The 20,496-nt window shown below is 36.2% G+C and overlaps 1 long non-coding RNA gene across 2 annotated transcripts in view; it reads left to right on the top strand.

Moving 5' to 3' along the window:
• LOC307184679 overlaps positions 1-20,496 on the top strand; it is a 554,503-nt gene that overhangs the window by 330,781 nt on the left and 203,226 nt on the right. The gene's annotated exons all lie outside the window — the stretch shown is intronic.

Here is a 20,496-nt window from a genome sequence, read left to right on the forward strand (position 1 = left end):
ACCTGCTTAAAAAAAAATCTGATGAGTGGAAGTCAGAATTATGAACACAACAATAATGGGGAGTTATGGAATAATCATGTGACAGATGGTATAATACATAGGCATTAAAATTGTGGTCAAAACATTTTAAAGACATAAGAAAAACGCTTAGATAATATTAACTTTTCCATATGGAGAAAGAGCAAGCAAGAAGAACAAAAACACAAGAAAGTACTTTAGCAATGACCATAGTTGGGGAAAAGTGGAAAATAGTGAAGGAGTGAAGCTGTAGAGAATACCCTCTCCAGTCAACTTCAAGTTTGGTTCACCTGGCTGGACCTGGGGGGCAGGAGGTTCTGAAGTGCACACTGGCTGTGAGATTAAAATGGAAAAACTTTGTGTCTTCTATATATCAATGTGAGATAGAAAAAAAAGCTGTTCCCTAGCTTAGTTGAAGGCAATGATGAGGAAAAAAAATACAAAACTCTTTCATGCTTTGTATTCCTACTGAGTTCATAATATTTAATTAGTTAGTTTAACGAGAGAGGGAGCATTTTAACAGTGGTTACCACTTTTTTATTATTCCTATTTTCTTATGTCAACTTTTATTTGTATATTTCCTTTTTTTTTTTTTACAGTGAATGTGTATTTTTCTCTTAAAAAGACCCAAAATATACAAAGTAGTAATGTGGCATTAGGAGAAATTTTCTATTGTCTTTCCCCTCTTTGTTTCTTTCCTTTTTTCTACTAGAAAAAAAAAAAAATGTAAAACACATTCTACATACAAGGAAAAGGCTTTACTTTTGTACTCAGAAAAGACAACTGTAAAAGTTTTAAACAATAGGAAGTGATTACCTGCTTGGGAAAAGTTCACCTGAGAAATCTTTTCAAAACCAAGTTTTCTTGATAAATATTTAATGTGTCAATGTGCAAAAATGTACTTTCCAGTTGATCCACACACCTATTTTATCAAACTAGGTACATTTGCACTAAAATTGGCTTTATATCTTACATTACTTTGTGGGTAAATTTTCCCCAAATGCTGAGGTTAGTTGCTATCTAATACTGATAAGTCGAAGCAGATTTACATTTCTTTGAAACATTAAAGTGCAAGTGTAGAAAACGGAATTCTCATTCTTGTATACTCTACAAGAACTTTCCTAAATTTGCCCAGTGAAGTATTGTCTAATCAAGATTATTCCCATGGTAGTAAGGAAGTAATAACAGGGAGAATCCAAATGTATTTTTCACATTTCAAACGCAAAATGCTTTTATCATTTAATTTAGTTTCTTATTTTATATTAGATTTTTATTCATTCGATTCCTTCATTAACTGCAGTGATAAGGTTTATAGCCTGCCCCTAAGATACTCTCCTTTAAGTATCTTCCATTCAAGGTTACTTTGAACATAAACCAAATAGGAATTAAGCTCTCCTTTTCAGAGCCTAAGCTTTTCCTTCCTTGCCACTCTCCCGTAATCTTTACTTCAAATCATACTCTATCAGAATTAATATACTATAGGGCAGGAGTTTTCAAAGCATCATCAGTAATCGGCAGAGTCTTGGAGGCCCCTGAGATCCTATCAGGAGTCCATGAGGTCAAAAGTATTTTCATAATAATGCACTTATGGTACAAAAGCATTGATGGGTAAAACTGCCAGTCCTTTAGCATGAATCAATGCAGTGGCACCAAACTGTATTAGTAGTCACAGTAAATAAAACAAAACAGGCAAAGCTAGTACAAGTCTTTTAAATATTCTGTGTAATGAAATGGGAAGGACGCATAAAACACTTCCGTACAAAATAAAATGCAATGACTTCTTATTTTTGAGGAAAAGCACTTGTGCGGTTATCTGAGTTGTGAGTTGAACTCAATGTTTTATTCATGAAACACATTTTCTTTTTTAATTTGAAAGAAGGAATGACACACTATGGTTATTCAGACTTGGGTATTTGGCAGACATTTTCTCAAAAACGAGTGAAGTGAGTATGTCACTTTGGGGAAAACAAGTATCTGGTGCCAATGATAAAATTAAAGTTTTAAAGAGAAAATTCGAATCTTGGAAAATTTTATCCACCACCATGAGTTTGACAACTTCCCAATATTTAAAGACTTTTCTGATGAAGTTGGTGCTTGGCGGTGATATTAATAAATGTGACCTTGTGTCAGCATTTGGAAGATCTGCATAACTAAGTAAATCAGTATGTTCCAAATTACCAATCTATGATGTTACAAAATTGGACATGAGTGAAAAATCTCCTCAAAGTGAAGATAGACCAATGGATTTTAATGTAATAGAGTGTGAAAGGTTTGATAGGATTTCAAGTTCCACACTGTAACTAACCTTAAATAAATCACTGCTTATCAAATTTTAGTATAGTAGCAAAGAATAACCACAAATATGTGAAAAGGTATAAGGAAAGACATGATGTTAAGGGGACTACAAGTAGTTCAATAATTACTAGAACAGTGGTCCTTTTTTTTTTTTTTTTTTGCGGTACGTGGGCCTCTCACTGTTGTGGCCTCTCCCGTTGCGGAACACAGGCTCCGGACGCGCAGGCTCAGCGGCCATGGCTCACGGGCCCAGCCGCTCCGCGGCATCTGGGATCTTCCCGGACCAGGGCACGAACTCGTGTCACCTGCATTGGCAGGTGGACTCTCAACCACTGTGCCACCAGGGAAGCCCGAACAGTGGTCCTTTTGTAGGCATATTTGCTATTGAAAAATTTGTCTTTAAGACACTAAACTACTTTGTTGAAATTACTGCTTAGTTTACAAAATGCTTCCTTCTCTGCAAATGGTAGCTAAGGGTAGTAACTGCTTCATGGTTTTCTTCCCCATCAACAATTTACACGATGAAGGGACATAAAAAACACTGACTGACTTTTGTAAAGGCCCATTTTGATTAACAGCACATTTAAAAGGCAAAATTTTGAATAACAACTTCAATTTTTAATTTCCTTGTGAACATTTCTTCAATTCAGCCACTGAAATTTCTCAAGAATAATTGACCTATTAGGACATAGGTTTAATATGTCTTTGAAATACACTTTAGCTCTCAAGTTCCTCACAGATGAAAGCTTTGTTCTTGGCAGTGCAAGAAATATACACCCTTCTTGAAAACTGTTTTTGGGAAAGAATATGCTTACTTTGGATGTTCCCTGTGAACTGTTAGGACACTCTCAAATAAAATAAATGTTTCCTTTATTTCAAGGCAAATAAATGATATTTTCAGATGTCTCTGAATAGACCTCAAAAATGATCCACACCACTGTCATTTTTAAGTTTTTGGAGGGGTCTCATCAGCCATGAAGAAAACCGGAGACCTGAAGTAGGACCTTTGGGCACTACTGCTTAAGGTTTGACCTCTAAAATCCTTTGGAAACTTGATCCTGTAAAACAAAGAATTGAATGGCAGGGAATGATTTGGCTTCCTGAAAACCCAGAAATGATGGTCTGGTTGTTCTAGATCTATTCAACCCTACCACACTTATTCCTTTCTCTGTTTCCCAATATTAAGGGAACTCCCCAAATAAGGTACTTTACAGCTCTAGTCATAATTGATTTCATGGATGAATGGACTTTCCCACACATGCCATGCTGGGATATAAGAAACATATAACTTGTCTTACTGGAATCTTGAGATCTGGATTCTAGGGACTGTTTAATTGCCAGTTGTGTGATTTTTAATAAATTACTTGACCTCTCTGGTCCCCAGTTATCACCTCAGTAAAAGAAAAGGATACAGTAGATTCCAGTAACAAAATTCTGTAATTTTATGGAAACTGTCCTGTCATTGGTTCTTGGGCTTCACAGAAGAGAGATGGTGAACACCTCCACATGCATCCACTTTCCCCACCCTTGCAGACCGAAGTCTAAGTTATCTTTTGCTGTGCCCACATTTGGTCTCAAAATCATACTCATTTCAAGACTTCAGGAAGCTACTACCAAATGATTAGTGTTGGAACGTTTTCCAGCTGAGCTTCAAAATTAATTCCTTGTTATTAGGATGACTTCTCATTAAATAGCTAACATGTATTAGCATATATAGGTATGTGTCACTGTTTTAAGTGCTTTATGTGTATTAATTCACTGACTCTCAGCAACTTTGTTAGACAAGTACCATTATTACCCCACTGAACAGATGAGGAAAGTGAGGCACAAGAAAATTTAGCACTTGCTCCGGTCACTCAGCTAATAAGTAGGAGAGCTGGAATTCAATCTCAGGCAGTCGATTAGAGAGGTGCATTCTTAACCACAACCTTAGACTGTTTCCGTTACTCTTTTCTGCCTGTTTTCTCCCTCTTTTTACACTGTTTATTATGGAAATATTAAAACATACATGAAAGTAGTGAGAACATTATAATAAATCTACGTATACCTATTACCCAGCTTCAGTAATTATCAAACACAACCAAATATGGTTTATCTATATATGGTTTACGTTTTTCAACTAGATTATTTTGAAACAAATCCCATGGATCATATCCTTTATTTGTAAATACTTCAATATGTATCTCTAAAAGGTTTCTACCAATACCATTGTCATGCCTAAAAGAACTAACAATAATTCTTTAATATGATCAAATTCTTAGTATTCAAACTTTCCTAATTGTCTCACAATTTAAAAAATATTTTACATTTTTTTTCAAATCAGAACCCCAAAGTGTTTGTACATTGCATTTTGTTGATATGTCTTTTAAATCTCTTACAAATCACAGGTTTCTCTTCCCTCTTTTTTTCTCCCTTGCCATATATTTGTGGAGGGAAAGGAGATGTTTATTTGGTAGAATTTCCTATAGTCTGGATTTGCTTATTGCATTCTGTGGTGTCACTAGCATGTTCCTCTGTCCCCTGTAGTTCCTACAAACTGGAAATTTGATCTAGAAGCTTGATGAGATGCAGATTTGATTTTTTGTTTGTTTGGTTTTTTTTGTTTGTTTGTTTGTTTTTGCTGTACACGGGCCTCTCACTGTTGTGGCCTCTCCCGTTGCGGAGCACAGGCTCCGGATGCTCCGGCTCAGCGGCCGTGGCTCACGGGCCCAGCTGCTCCGTGGCATGTGGGATCTTCCCGGACCGGGGCATGAACCCATGTCCCATGCATCGGCAGGCGGACTCTCAACCACTGCACCACCAGGGAAGCCCAGATTTGATTTTTGGCAAGAATACAGGCATACCCGCGGAGCAGCTAAGCCAGTGTGCCACAACTACTGAGCCTGTGCTCTAGAGCCCATGCTCTGCAACAAGAGAAACCACCGCAATGAGAAGTCCGCGCACTGCAACAAAGAGTAGCCTCCACTCGCTGCAACTAGAGAAAGCCCCCATGCAGCAACGAAGACTCAACACAGCCAAAAATAAATAAATAAATTCAAAAGGAAAAGGTTTAAGATTTTCTCTCTTAACTGTCTTATAGATTTATTTTCCCTTCAGTATATTTTTATAGTTATTATTAAGGTAATATGTATGCTTTATTGCTATGGTATATATATTTTTTTCTAAATTACATTTTCTGGTTTTTCTAGTATTCAAAATTATACAATTAATCATGCTTTAAAACTTTTATCCTGACATAATTATAGACTCCAGAACTTATAAAAGTAGTGCAGAAAGGTCCCATGTACCCATCACTTAGTGTCCCTCAGTGGTAACATCTTAGATTACTATAGTACATACATGATCAAAACCAGGAAATTGACATTGATTGAATACAATTAATTATCCTACAGACTTTATTCCAATTTTACCAGTTTTTGCACAAATTCCTTTTTTGGTGTGTCTTTGTGTATAGCTTTATGTATTTTTATCATGTTTAGATTCATATAACCACCATCCTAATCAAGATATAGAACTGTTAATGTCACCACAAAGGAAGTCCCTGGAGATACCATTTTAAAGTCACACCTCCCTCCTTGCCTAACCGCTGATCTGTTCTCCATTTCTTTAACTTTGTCTTTTCAAGAATGATGCATAAATTGAAATATACATTATGCAACTTTTTGAGATTGTTTTTTTTTCTCACTCACCATAATGCCCTGAGATCCATCCAAGTTGTTACATGTATCAGTAGTTTGTTCTTTTTAAATTTTGTTTTATTTTTTAGCTGAACAATATTCCATTGTAGGGACATACTACAGTTTATTTAACCATTTACTTGTTGAAGGACATCTGGGCTGTTCCCAAATTTGGGCTATTACAGTTAAAGCTCCTATGAGCAATGAAAAAAAAAAAAAAGAACTGAGGAAAACAAAGCAAATCAGGGGAAAACAAAACAACACATGTGAGAGAGAACTAAGAAATGCACCCTGCTTTTAACTACTATGTTTTATTCCATTTAGGATGGAATCAACTGACCTATGAGTCAAGCTGACTCCACTGATCAAGAAGTAAACACATGTGCTATCACAATTGGTAAATAATATCAATGAAATAATGTACTCATTATAGTGTATGATTTTCAATACTAGAAGTTTTATTTAAAATTTTGATAACTGAATTTTAAATTGATATAAAATTTATGATTGTGTGAACTGAATGTTCAACAGAGAGCCTGCAGAAACGTTGCTTTAGATTGTACCACTGTGATGAAAAATAAAATCCATGAAGACTAGCCTAAGGATAAGGATACTGAGTGAAGGAAAGGAAGAAGAAGAAAGAGGTAGAAGGGGAAGAATACAAGTTTCTCCTTGAGGTCTAGAGTAGAACTACTTAACCTGGTTTTCCTTGAGGCTCACAGGGTAGAAGACCTCTGAAGCAGGAAGTAAATTCCATGAAGGTAGGAACTACACAGTTATAATCACCAATGGCTTTCCCAGTGCTTTAAGCACAAGTAAAAATTACTGAAGGAACAATGAGTGTTGTAAGTGTTTGACTGCTCAGGAATGAGACCCCGTGGCCTTATGAGAAATGAGGAAAGAAAAGTCATGAGCTACCCTACAGAGACTGAGACGTAGAGGTTAAAAATGTGCGCTATCCAATAAAGCCAAGTATATTTGCATGGGAAAATAGTGTATTAATTCACCTTCTAGAGCCAAGGCAACATTTTACAGAGAACTCCAATGCCTTTCAGGTCTTTGGGCACTGTAACTACATCAATCAGTACACATGTACCTTTGAGAATAACTTGTCCAATATGGTAGCCCCTAGCCACAGATGGCTACTTAAATTTAAATTGATAAAACTAAATAAAATTTAAAATCTAGTTTCTTAGTCATTCAAGCCACAGTTCAGGTGCTGAGTAGCCAAATGTGGCTAGTGGCTACCAAATTGGACAGCTCAGCTCTAGAATATTTTTATCATTACAGAAAGTTCTATTGGACAATGCTTTTATGAGGAATGAACAGAAAATAACTTACATTGAAAGAGTAGATCTTGATAAAGTGCAAAATAAACAAGTCAACTATCACCATTAATACTAACACCAATATTAACAACAGTCTTTATCCTTTACCTACACTACTAGGTAAAATTGTCTTTCTGGGGTTTGCTCTTCCCCACTTCTTGGATGAAACCTAGAGCAGGTCTCATGACTTCTCTGGTTACTCTCAAATGTGATTTTACTCACGAAACTTATTTCAGTAATTATTTTGTCTAATTTCATTTAATAATCAAAACTCCAATTTTTATTATCAAGAGTTCCCTTAATGTAGTCAGCATTTCCTCTGGCTGGCCAAGTACATCTCTGGTTTACAGCCCCTGTCAGATTGGCTTCTTTGAAGATGATTCTAGGCTGATCCCTGGGAAAAAATCATTGCTGTATTTCCAGGACACATAACAATGCCTGGCGTGGGTACTAAATGCATACTTGTGGTTAAATAAAGAGGGCCACAAACTTTGTAAGTAAATAAAATTTAATTTTATACTCAACTACTCACCAAGAGTGAAAAAATATGGGGTAGGCATATATGGAGAGATGAGATCAAAGAGCAAAATTATAGTATGAATTTTTTCATTATAAATTTTTCTTAAAGTTAAAGTATAATTTATATCAATGAAATGGACAGATTTAAGGATTGATGAGTTTGTCCAAATGTATATACCCATGTAACTGTTATCCTCTCCAAGATGTAGAACATTTTCATCACACCAGAGATGTCTTTCCTTGACCCTTCACAGTCCATTCCTGCTAACCACCCATTGCCACACCCCAGGGAACTGTAGATTTGTTTTCACTATTACAGAACAGTTGAATGAAAATCACACTATTAAATGAAATCAAACTATACTCATTTGTGTCTGGCTTCTTTAACTCAGCATAATTGTTTTTTTGAGGTCCAGCCGTGTTGTATGTAGTATTCCACTGCATGGATATACCTCAGTTTGTTCATTCATCGGTTAACGGATATTTGCGTTATTTTCAGCTTTTTAATTATTATGAACAAAGTTGCTTTGAACATTCACTTTTTTTTAATAAATAAATTAATTTATTTATATTTTTGGCTGCGTTGGGTCTTCGTTGCTGCGCGGGCTTTCTCTAGTTGCTGCGAGCAGGAACTACTCTTTGTTGTGGTGCATGGGCTTCTCATTGCGGTAGCTTCTCTTGTTGTGGAGCACGGGCTCTAGGTGCGCAGGCTTTAGTAGTTGTGGCACGTGGGCTCTGCAGCGCAAGTTCAGTAGTTGTGGTGCACGGGCTTAGTTACTCCGCAACCTGTGGGATCTTCCTGGACCAGGGCTCAAACCTGTGTACCCTGCATTGGCAGTTGGATTCTTAACCACTGTGCCACCAGGGAAACCTCTGAACATTCCCTTTTTAAAACTTATCCTTTCTTTTTTTTTTTTTTTCATTTTAACATCTTTATTGGAGTATAATTGCTTTACAATGGTATGTTAGTTTCAGCTTCACAACAAAATGAATCAGTTATATATATACATATGTTCCCATATCTCTTCCTGCTTGTGTCTCCCTCCCTCCCACCCTCCCTATCCCACCCCTCCAGGCGTATCTTTTCATTTATATTGGGTAAGTAGCTAAAAGTGACATAGTTGGATCATAGATAGGTATATATTTAACTTTATGAAAGACTGCCAGAATGTTTCCAAAGTGGTTTTACCATATAATATTCCCACTAGCATTGTATAAAAGGTTAAATTATTTCATGTGCTCCTCAACAATTGGCGTTATCAGTCTTTAAGTGTTAACCATTCTAGTGAGTATCAATTAGTATTTAATTGAGGTTTTAGTTTGCTTTTCTCTGATGATTGATGGTGTAGAGTACATTGTACTTTTTCATATACAAATTGGCCACTTGCATATTGTCCTTGTAAACTGCCTATTCAAATCTTTTGTTTTTTTAAAGTTTTATATATATATACGTATATATATATATATATATACACACATATATATATATATACACACACAATATTTTCTCCCAATTTGTGGTTTGTCTTTAGATTATCTTAACAGAATCTTCCAAAAGTTTTAATTTTGATAAAGTTGATTTCACATTTTTTCTTTTATGGTTAGTGAAAATTATTGCCTGCACCAACATCATGGAAGTGTTTTCCTTTGTTTTCTTCTTGAAACTATATATACTTGATTTTTATATTTGAGTCTGTGGTCCATTTCAAAATAATCACTTGTGTGATCCATTTCAAAATAATCACTTGTGTGATCGTGTAAGGTGTAGGTTGAGTGAGGCTCACTTATTTTCATATAGGTAGCTAGTTGACCCAGCACCATTTGTTGAAAAGACTTTCTTTCCCTCATTGAATTGCTTTGGATTCTTAGTTTAAAAATCAGGTGATTGTAAAAGTATGGGTTTATTTCTGGATTGGTATCATAACACTATCGAGTCTTTCATTCTATGAACATAGCACATCTCTCCATTTATTTAACTCTAATTTCAGCAGTATTTATAGTTTTGCATGCATAGGTCTCACATATATACCACTATATTTGTCTTTAAGTATATTATATTCTTCAAAGCTATTGTAAATATTGTTTTCCTAATTTTATTTTCCACATTTTGTTGTTAGTATTTAGACTTAAAGTTAAATTTTTGTATATTGGCCTCATATTCTGTGACCTTGCTGAATTTACATATTAGTTATAATACATTGAGGAGTTATGATTTTTCTATGCACATGATTATATCATCTGGAAATAAAGACTGTTTTATAGCTTCCTTTCCAACATGCATATCTTTATTTTTCTTGCCTTATTTAATTGGCTGAGATCTCCAGTAAAATGTTAAATAGAAGTGTCAAAGTGGGTATCTTTTTTATCAGCTCCAGAAATCTGTCTTGAAACTTTAGTTAGCCAAATCATAAGCTGTGCATGCTTAGGGCAAGATTCTACAATGCTGGGCAAAGTACAGTCGTTCTTCTGGGGGAAGAACGACTATCAAGAAGCTGTGAGCTAAAAAACCATCTCAGCTCACACAGGAGTGGAAAATGTTCAAGGTTTGACAGAAAGAATAGAAAGACCTTATAGAACAGCTTGAGAATCCAATAAAGGCTGAGCCTAATTATTGATAGTTGGTGAACGGCTCTCTCAACTATAATGAAGAGTTGGAACTGTCCCAGTTCAGTCATCCACCAAGCTATCTTTTGATGTTTTATTTTCCTTTCAATATAACATGCAATGATTACCTTAAACAGATGTCACATCTTGGGGGTTAAGAGGTCCTCACTGAGATTCTGTAACATCCCACTCCCTTATATGTACCTATCCCCACTCTCAGTACATTAACTGAGGAAATGCTTAAATGCCTTTCTTAATATGAAGGCTGTAACCCCATGTTATGATTACTGAATAATATACATGTAGCTCAGAGAAATATGAGTAGAAAATTTGGAAACCAGCATCAGAAATAAATATCTAATACATAATAATAATCATTAGATTTGGGAGACATGTCCCAGAGAAAGTAGTGAAAACATTACCATAATTTAAGGTTAGTTTAGTTCATAGAAGTCCTAGAATACACACCATAGGAAGTAATTCTTTGGCCAGAGCAATAGAGAGGATGACTTAATGCTTTTTCTCAGTTTTGCATTACCACAGTTTAAAAAATAATAAAGTAAGGAAAAAAACACCAAAGGCAAAATTTGAGTTTTTGCCTTGCCAAGAATAGCAGGAAGATACTTAACGCTGTCACTCAAAGCATAAAAATACAGCAAACCGTAGTTCAAATCCATCATCTGCCCTTGATGCCAACTTTTTACCAGCCATATAGAGCCTGTCTGCCTTCTTTATCTCTTTGAACTATTTGGAAAGTTATTTATTTTTAGAACTTTGGACTGATGCTGGGCCTCATTTATGCGCCTGCCTCTCCCAATGCGTTTGGGAATTGCATTGGCACACATAAAAGGAGTTCTAGGTTGGGTTAGCCTTTTGGGCTCTATCCAGTTAGGGGAAGCTATGGGTATAAAGAATCAAGGACAAAGAAGCACAGAGGTGAACAAGTTGAGGCATCATTGTCTTTTTAGTTCACAATATACATGGTCTTTCTTTCCCATTTTATGTCTCACTGCACAGTAGTGCATTTTAAATTTGTGGGGAGGTCAACATATAGTCTCATAGTCTGGTGACTTTTTTTAGAACTAGTCTTTAACCAAGTGTCTCTTATTTTGACTTGCAAAGTCATCAAACTTGAACGGATCATAAGAAGTCAACAGACTAAAATTAATAGGACACAGAAACTGGTCCAAATAAGTTGTCAAAATAAAGAGAGATCTAAAGCAGGTAATAGGATCAGGGCCACAAAGCCAAAAGATCAAAGATTCAGAAGATGAGAAATGGAAAAAGCTAGTCAAGTGAGTAAAGGGGAATTGGGAAGGTGGCTAGAACAAACACTGGCAACAGAGAGCTATTATCTGGGGCTGGATTTTTACTTTCTCATACTAATATGAAAGTGGACCAAGATTAGAGCAAGCAGTTGTATTTAATTAAATTTAAGTGAGCTGATCTGACCTGGACTGAATTGGTATAAACGAATTGAACTAGATTAAAATAAATTATATTGGATTGTACAATTTCCCTTTATAGAAACAGATAATTTTATACATAGACACATACATACAACTGTAAAATTCAGATAACACAGTGCTTTGTTTAAGTTGTTTTTACTCAGGCCTTGGAATGGACGTGAAAAAATTTTAAGTCTATCCTCTTTACCTGTAGGACCACATGTAAACTATATTAATAATGTAACAATTTATCTTCATTAAACACACACAACATATGTATTATTTATAGTTTTGGCCTTTTCAAAATATTTTTGTTCATTTAGGTATTTTGAGAGGGAAAACCTGTACCCCTGCTTCTCCTTTCCATCTTAACCTGGTATAATGCTACACCGTGCTTCATGGTTAAAAAAAGTGATAATGTCATGAAGCACATCTTCTGATAACTTTTTCAGTGAGAGACTGTGTATGATAAACTGTGTTTCCCCCCTCGGCTCTTAAATAATAGTTAAGCAGACTGAAAAATTCTAGGTTTACTGACTTTCCTTTAACACTTTAAATATATTATGCCATTGTCTTCTGATATCTATTGTCCTGATTAAAACTCTGCGTTTAACCTCATTCTCATTTCTTTATATATAATCCTCAATTTCACTACATGTCTCAGTTTGAATGATAGTCATTATATGTTAGCCCTGGTTTGGGGGGATTTTTTTTGTTTTGTTTTGTTTTGTTTTTTGTATGCGGACCTCTCACTGTTGTGGCCTCCCCCGTCGCGGAGCACAGGCTCCGGACGCTCAGGCCCAGCGGCCATGGCTCACGGGCCCAGCCGCTCCGCGGCATGTGGGATCTTCCTGGACCGGGGCACGAACCCGTGTCCCCTGCATCGGCAGTTGGACTCTCAACCACTGCGCCACCAGGGAAGCCCTAGCCCTGGTTTTTTAATAGGCAGTGGCTTCATCAATCCATGGACGCTTAATACCAGGAATGACCTTAGAAGTCATTTTTGGAGGAGAGAGATTATTCTTCTCTTCTTCTTTTCCATCCCCTACTTCTGCCTTGGTCCATTCAGAAGAGAAAGTTCACCCACACTTTGACCTAATGTTTCCTTGCACTTGGATGGCTGAGACAAGTTGTCTGTTATTACCCATGAGGTTAGTTATTTATGTAAATTTGGAATATGCTACCCAGATCCAGTCATGCTAGATGGGAGTAGGGAAAGGAAGGCCCAATATAGTCTCAAAGCCCAAGATGCTCTAGAATGACTTAATCAAGGAGCTCCACTCCTGAAATGCTGGCATATTATTTCCCATTTGGTTATTTAGCCTTGCTGAAATATCTCCTTCAACAGAGAACCCTGAGGTAGGAGTAGGGTGAGATTTGGATACCAAAACTTCCCGCTGAAATCTTTAACAGCATTAAATTCATCTCCTTAATTTGATAGAATACATGATAAAACTAAAGCCCAGAGAGGTGAAGTGACTTCACCCAAGTAGAAAGTTAATTAGTGAAGCAGCAGAAAATAGAACTTTAATTTCCAGTTCAGGAATATTTCCAGGATCCAACGGTAAGTTTTTAACTTCTCTATTTTCTCAATCTCCTTCCATAACAGAACAAAATTTACTTTTTTTAAAAAACACAACATGATTCTATTTTAGTACACAACCAAAATACAAAACACCATAGTAAATTGATGGCAATAAAATATGGTATTTCATTTGCATTGCATGGCAAATGGTTAACATCCTTAGTCATAAATGAGTTCTTAGTAACCAGTAACAAAGACATTGGTATACCAAGGGAAATGAAAAAAACAGAAAAAAATGAAATAGCACAAGTGACTAGTAAGGATTAAGCATATATGAAGATGACTGAGCTTAACAGTAACAGAAGAAAAGCAATTTCTTTGTAATATCATATTACCAAAGATTAAATTTTTAACATTTGTACAGTTTTAGGAAACATACCCACATAAACACTGGGGGACAAGATTGATGAGGTCCTGTCTATATAGTAGGGGAAAATCTAGTGTGGACTCTAAACTATAAATTTTTGATATCCTTAGTCCTAGCAGTTCCAATTCATTGGAATTATTTCAAAAAATTAGTTGGATAAATTTACAATTTATATATAAACCATGTTTCCTGCATAGAAAATTTGTAGCTAATATATAGAGCCCCCAAAATGACTTGCATATTAATTTGGCGATAATGATTATGATGACTGAATAGGAAAACTGATGCCATTGCTTCTGCCACCATCTTCAGTAAAACCAAAAGACAGTCTTAGTAATGTTTGGAGATTCCTCATTGATGTGTTACAATGGACACTCCCTGTAGGTCGGTAAAACAAGCTGACAAGGCTCAAGTTTAAAGTGACCTAAAGGGTGATATTGGAGAGAATCGTAACCAGGCATGTTGACTGTTTTCATTGTTGCCATTGGACTAAATCTCAGGAGCTTGAACGATGGAGGCATGATTACATAGGGAAGCTCAGGATGGTGCAATTTCAATGCTTCATTTCATTGTTCTCATAAGTATTAAGTGCATATATTTAAAATTTCCACTTATCACAGGAAAATTTAAAATTGATTCTTAAAAATTAATCTTTTTCAAGACTTTAAAGGACATGGAAATTTGTGAAGTAGAAGATTTTATTTCTTAAATGCCTTTTTTCCTTCTCTAATTCTGCCACCTCCATCTATGTTATCCACTATGAATGAAATTTTGAGAACAAAATTTTCTGTGCCACATTCTCTACTAATGATCCTTTAGACAAACTGCATTAATATGGAAAGAGCAGAGGTTTTGGAGTCAGGAAGAGCTGGTTTGAATTCTGCTTCTATCGTTTACTAGCTCTGGAACCTAATGTTAGTCTCTTTGAGTCTCAATTTTCTCATTTGTAAAATAGGGATAAGAATATTCATCTCAAAGGGGTTCTTATAAAGTTACTATGAAACTTCTAGCGTTGTGCCTGGCACACAGTAGAAACTAAATAAATATTAATTTTGTTATTGTTATTATTAGCTTTTTCATTTTAACACACTGACTTTTGCCCTATCCTGATATTCTTTTTTTTAATTTATTTCTTTTTAATGCAGTATAGTTGATTTACAATGTCATGTTAGTTTCAGGTGTACAGCACAGTGATTCAGATATAAATAGATAGGTTCTTTTTCAGATTCTTTTCCTTTATATGTTATTATAAAATATTGAGTAAGTTCTTTGTGCTATACAGTAGGTCCTTACTGGTTATCTGTTTTATACATAGTAGTATGTATATGTTAATTCCATCCTCCTAATTTATCCTTCCCCCACCTTTCCCTTTGGTAACCATAAGTTTGTTTTCTATGCCTGTGGATCTATTTCTGTTTTGTAAATAAGTTCATTTGTATCTTTTTTTTCATATTCCACATATAAGCAATAGCATATGATATTTGTCTTTGGCTTACTTCACTTAGTATGATAATCTCTATGTCTGTCCATGTTGTGGCATATGGCATTATTTCACTCTTTTTGATGGCTGAGTGATATTCCATTGTGTGTGTGTGTATATATATATATATATATATATATATATATATATATATATCTCCATTCATCTACTGATGGACATTTAGGTTGCTTCCATGTCTTGGCTGTTGTAAATAGTGCTGCAGTGAACACTGGGGTGCATCTCTGGATATATGTCCAGGAGTGGGGTTGCTGGTAACTCCATCATATGGTAGTTCTATTTTTAGTTTTTTAAGGACCCGCCATACTGTTTTCCGTAGTGGCTGCACCAATTTGTATTCCCACCAACAATGTAGGAGCGTTCCCTTTTCTCCACACCGTCTCCAGCATTTTTTATTTGTAGACTATTGATGATAGCCGTTCCGACTGGAGTGAGGTGATACCTCATTGTAGTTTTGATTTATATTTCTCTAGTAATTTGTGATGTTAAGCATTTTTTCATGTGTCTGTTGCCCATCTGTATGTCTTCTTTGGAGAAATGTCTACTTAGGTCTTCTGCCCATTTTTGATTGGGTTGTTTGATATTGAGTTTTATGAATTGTTTGTATATTTTGGAAATTAAGCCCTTGTCAGTTGCATCATTTGCAAATATTTTCTCCCAATCTGTGGGTTGTCTTTTTGTTTTGTTTGTGGTTTCCTTTGCTGTGCGAAAGCTTTTAAGTTTAATTAGATCCCATTTGTTTATTTTTGTTTTTATTTCCATTACTGTAGGAGATGAATCCAAAAAGATGTTGCTGAAATTTATGTCGAAGTGTGTTTTGCCTATGCTTTCCTCTAGGAGTTTTATAGTATCTGGTCTGATATTTAGGTCTTTAATTCATTTCAAGTTTATTTTTGTATATGGTGTTAGAGAGTATTCTAATTTCATACTTTTACATGTGACTGTCCAGTTTTCCCAGCACCACTTATTGAAGAGACTGTCTTTTCTCCATTGTATACTCTCGCCTCCTTTATCATAGATTAAACAACAATAAGTGCATGGGTCTATTTCTGGGCTTTCTATCCTGTTCCATTGATCTATATGTCCCTTTTTGTGCCAGTACCATAGTGTTTTGATTACTGTAGCTTTGTAGTATAGTCTGAAGTCAGGGAGCCTGATTCCTTCAGCTCTATTTTTCTTTCTCAGGATTGCTTTGGCTATTCAGGGCCTTTTGTGTTTCCATACAAATTGTAAAATTGTTTGTTCCAATTCTGTGAAAAATGCCATTGGTAATTTGGTAGAGATTGCATTGAATCTGTAGATTGCCTTGGGTAGTATAGTCATTTTAACAATATTGATTCTTCCAATCTAATAAAATGGCATATCTTTCCTTCTCTTTGTGTCATCTTCAGTTTCTTTTATCAGGGGATAAACCTGCCTAAGGAGGCAAAAGACCTGTACTCTGACATTCTTATTTTCTTTGAGGGAGCTCTTATCTTCATCCCATATTTATGTATGTGTGTGTTTAATGAACTTAAATGGGACATTTCTGAATAAAGATACATCTCACTTGCTGCTAGGGTAACATCTAGTACACTGTGCATGAAGACTGAGAAGTGGTGATTGATATTATTAAGTGATAAATGAACAGTTGACAAATAGATCATAGCAACTCTAATATAGAGGTAGTGCTAGTAGTTTGTTCATAACTTGTTAGTCTGCTACAGACCCAGCATGAGTCATAGCTCCTGCATGTCAGGCTCGAGAACATGGAGGCCAGCTTCCTCCTTGACCACACAGTATCAGAAGCCACTCATTAGCGTGACTATGTGAAGATGCTCAGCCCCTGCATAATTAGGGTGTCTCTGTTCTCTTTCCCAACTTTCCATCACGTCCCTCCACATTTCCCATTGTTGCATCATCCTGTACTGCCTCTCATTGGACAGTCCCACAGGAATTCTGATGGCTGTCTGAAAAGTTGGGGATGGGATTAAATTATGAAGGTTTAAGGGATTTTGTTACACTTCCATTTAAATCATCAGAGGAAGAGAGCGTGGGATAGATGGGTGGTTTTTTTAGTTCAAGCCTGCCAAGTTCATCCAACGTGACAGGATCACATTTCAATTCCAAACAGAAAAAAATATATTACTTACCCTCATGATTCTTGGGAAACAAGGAAAATATCTTCTTGGATGGAGCCCATAAGATCCAAAAGCTACAGATGCTCAGGAAGCTAAAGTTGAAGGATGTTGTTATTAGGAGGTCCAGTCAATGTACAACTCCAGAAACTTCAAGGGAGAAATGGGAATGGAAATTGTTGTTTCCCAAATGATAACATGGTTTCAGATTTTTAAAATATGTGACCATGAAATCCCTAAGCTTTGGTGTGTTAGAAGGAGGCCTTCCTGGACACTTTGAGCTTTGCATGTGAGAAAATAGAGAGCTCATATGAATATCGACTTTCAACTAAGATGGACCTGAATTCTTAATCTCAGATTAGCATTTACTAACTGCTCAATCTCACTAAGTTACTGACCATACATAAGCTTCAGCTCTGCATCTGAACATTGGAAATAGTTTATATCTATTTCACAGGGTGTCTATTTGTTTGTTTTGAGGATCATAGGAGCTCATGTGTATAAAACATTCATCACAGTGAATGGAACTTATTAAAGGCTCAGTAAATGGTAGCTTTTTTAGGTGTTGGCCAAGACACATATGCTTGCTGAGCTAAATTAACCAAATATTTAATAAACACCAACTCTGACCGAGACCCTTTGCATCAGATACCTTCTAGGCACAGAGATGATCTTGCTGTTCTATCTTTAAGATGCTCATGGTCAATATGTCTTGTCTTTGACCCTTTTGTTTTCATCTCCAAGACATCATAAGAGCAGAGATTTTATACGTCTTATATTAACATATTGTTATGGTCTAGAAGAGGGAATAAATTTAACAAATATTCACTGAGGATCTATTTGTCCCAGGTACTGTTTGTTGTGGGTATTTGGGATATATCAGTGGACAAATCAGTCAAAGTTCTCTGATGGACAAATGAAGCTATTTAATAATAACATCCAAAAACATGCCATGAACCATTTTTTTGACCTGTGTATTGAAAATTTCCCTGAAGAACAGAGCAATTTAGAAATAACTCTTCCCTAGGTAGTGTGATGCCACTTACAAGCCACCACCACAGATGCTGCATTTTGCAAGGTCACCAAGCTTTCTTACAGCTTGTATGAGAATGACATGTGAGTGTGTGGTCTAAGAGAATGTCTGGCTCCTTTGGGGAGATGGGCTTCATCCTGATGCAACTTAGGAGTCCTGGTCTCCCACCTATCAAATCACTTCATTGGTCCCCACCCTAGAAGACAACATGGAGTCAAGCATGGAACCCTGGAGGTTAAGCGAACTTTCTCTGACCAGTAGGTGTGTATCTGCTGCTTTTCTAGATCTGCTCCCCTAGGGGACTCTGTGCCTCCTTCATCAAGAAATCTGCCAGCATTCACAATTGGAAAATAAACAGGCCAGCAGGTTCTGATTAACCCAAATTGGAACTATTCAAACAGTCACAAAAAGGGATCTTTTCCCCTGAAGGAATTTACATGTGAAGAGAGACTAAGATGGGAAATAAACATTTCTATAATGATTAAAGTTAATTGGCTTGAAAGGATGCCTCTGAAAGAAATGCTTTCTGGTTTTAGTTCCAATCTATTTCGGGACAAGCCTGTTTTTCATAAGATTGGTAACTGCAAACAGATACTGCCGTTTCATTGGAAACAGATGGTACAGGACATAATTAAAGAAGTATGCACTGGCATCTCAAATAACTGCTTTCAATTACAGCATTTCAAGAGTATTAAGGGGAAATATTTTAAACAAGACCACTGCAAAAATAGATTTTGTCATTAACTTTGAAATAATATTTGACTTAAGGCTGAAATTTCCATGTGCCAGGTCTGGATCTCACGGCTGATGCCGATTGGTGCAAAAGAAATTGAATCATTATGGTCCTATCATTCAGGGGGAAAATAAAAAAGACTTCTCATTTTTTTAATGCAGAGAAAAACTGCTTTTTTCCCCTTCTGGTAAGACTTGTATTTTATTTTGCACTTGAATCTCAGTTCTATATTACAACTTTGAGGAGCTTTCATAGTGAAACCATCTCAATGTTAACTCCAAGCTTATCTGTCCCTCATGTGGTTGTCTGTCCGTGTGTAGGCAGTGGATACGGGCCTGCCCCCCACCATGAAGCATGTGTATATGCCCTGTAGCCCATGTTGTCATGTATACACTGGATACATTCATGTTGAGATCTATACATAAAACCCCCAAATTAGAAAATATGCAAACTCATCAGATTGCCTGGGCTGGTACATTCATAATTTGGGGTTTGCTTATTGTAATTTTTCTCATTAGGTAATTTTAGTGGAGATTATAACAATTATAAGAAGTTATATAACTTTGGCAAGTTACAAAATGCTTCACTTGTCCTTTTTTAATATATTGGAACGGTGTTTATTTCTCTGAATAAATACTTCCTTATTTATTGAGCATCTAACACATGACAGGTACTGTACCAGGAGATAAAACGATGAACAGATACAATTGTTTACTTGCCCTCCTAGAGCTTATGATCAAATGGTGGATAGAAAGACAAGGGAACAATTGCAATATAGGATGGTAAATGCTATGATGAAGGGTAGTCAGGGTGGCATAGAAACACTGAGTAGGGGTACTTCACCCAAGAAGAGGCTTCTACCCTATTACCTTAAACTTGGGTTTAGAAAGAGAAGAGTAAAGCAACTGTACAATACATCACCTTAGTGACTCAAACACATATACTTTTGGATGTACTAATAGTTCCTAATGATGAGAGCAGCAATCTGGCAGATATGATACAATTTATTGATCATCGATTGGTATTAATTAATCAACAAGCACGGCATAAGTTTACTTTTTATTATATGTACACACACGTGTGCACATATGGGGAGAGAGACACAGGACACTCATGAACCGTACCACTGACCACCACCGCCCGAAAGTTGCATGGGCTCTAAGCTCTGTCTAGTTGTGGCGATGGGTTAGGTGTGAGCTATCCCTACTCTCACTCACTTGCCTTTACCCTAATAGTCTGTGTTGTTGAGAAGGCTGGACAAAGGCTTGTGATGA

This window comes from Stenella coeruleoalba (assembly GCF_951394435.1).
Source record: "Stenella coeruleoalba genome assembly, chromosome: 1".
In the NCBI taxonomy this organism is placed as follows: domain Eukaryota; kingdom Metazoa; phylum Chordata; class Mammalia; order Artiodactyla; family Delphinidae; genus Stenella; species Stenella coeruleoalba.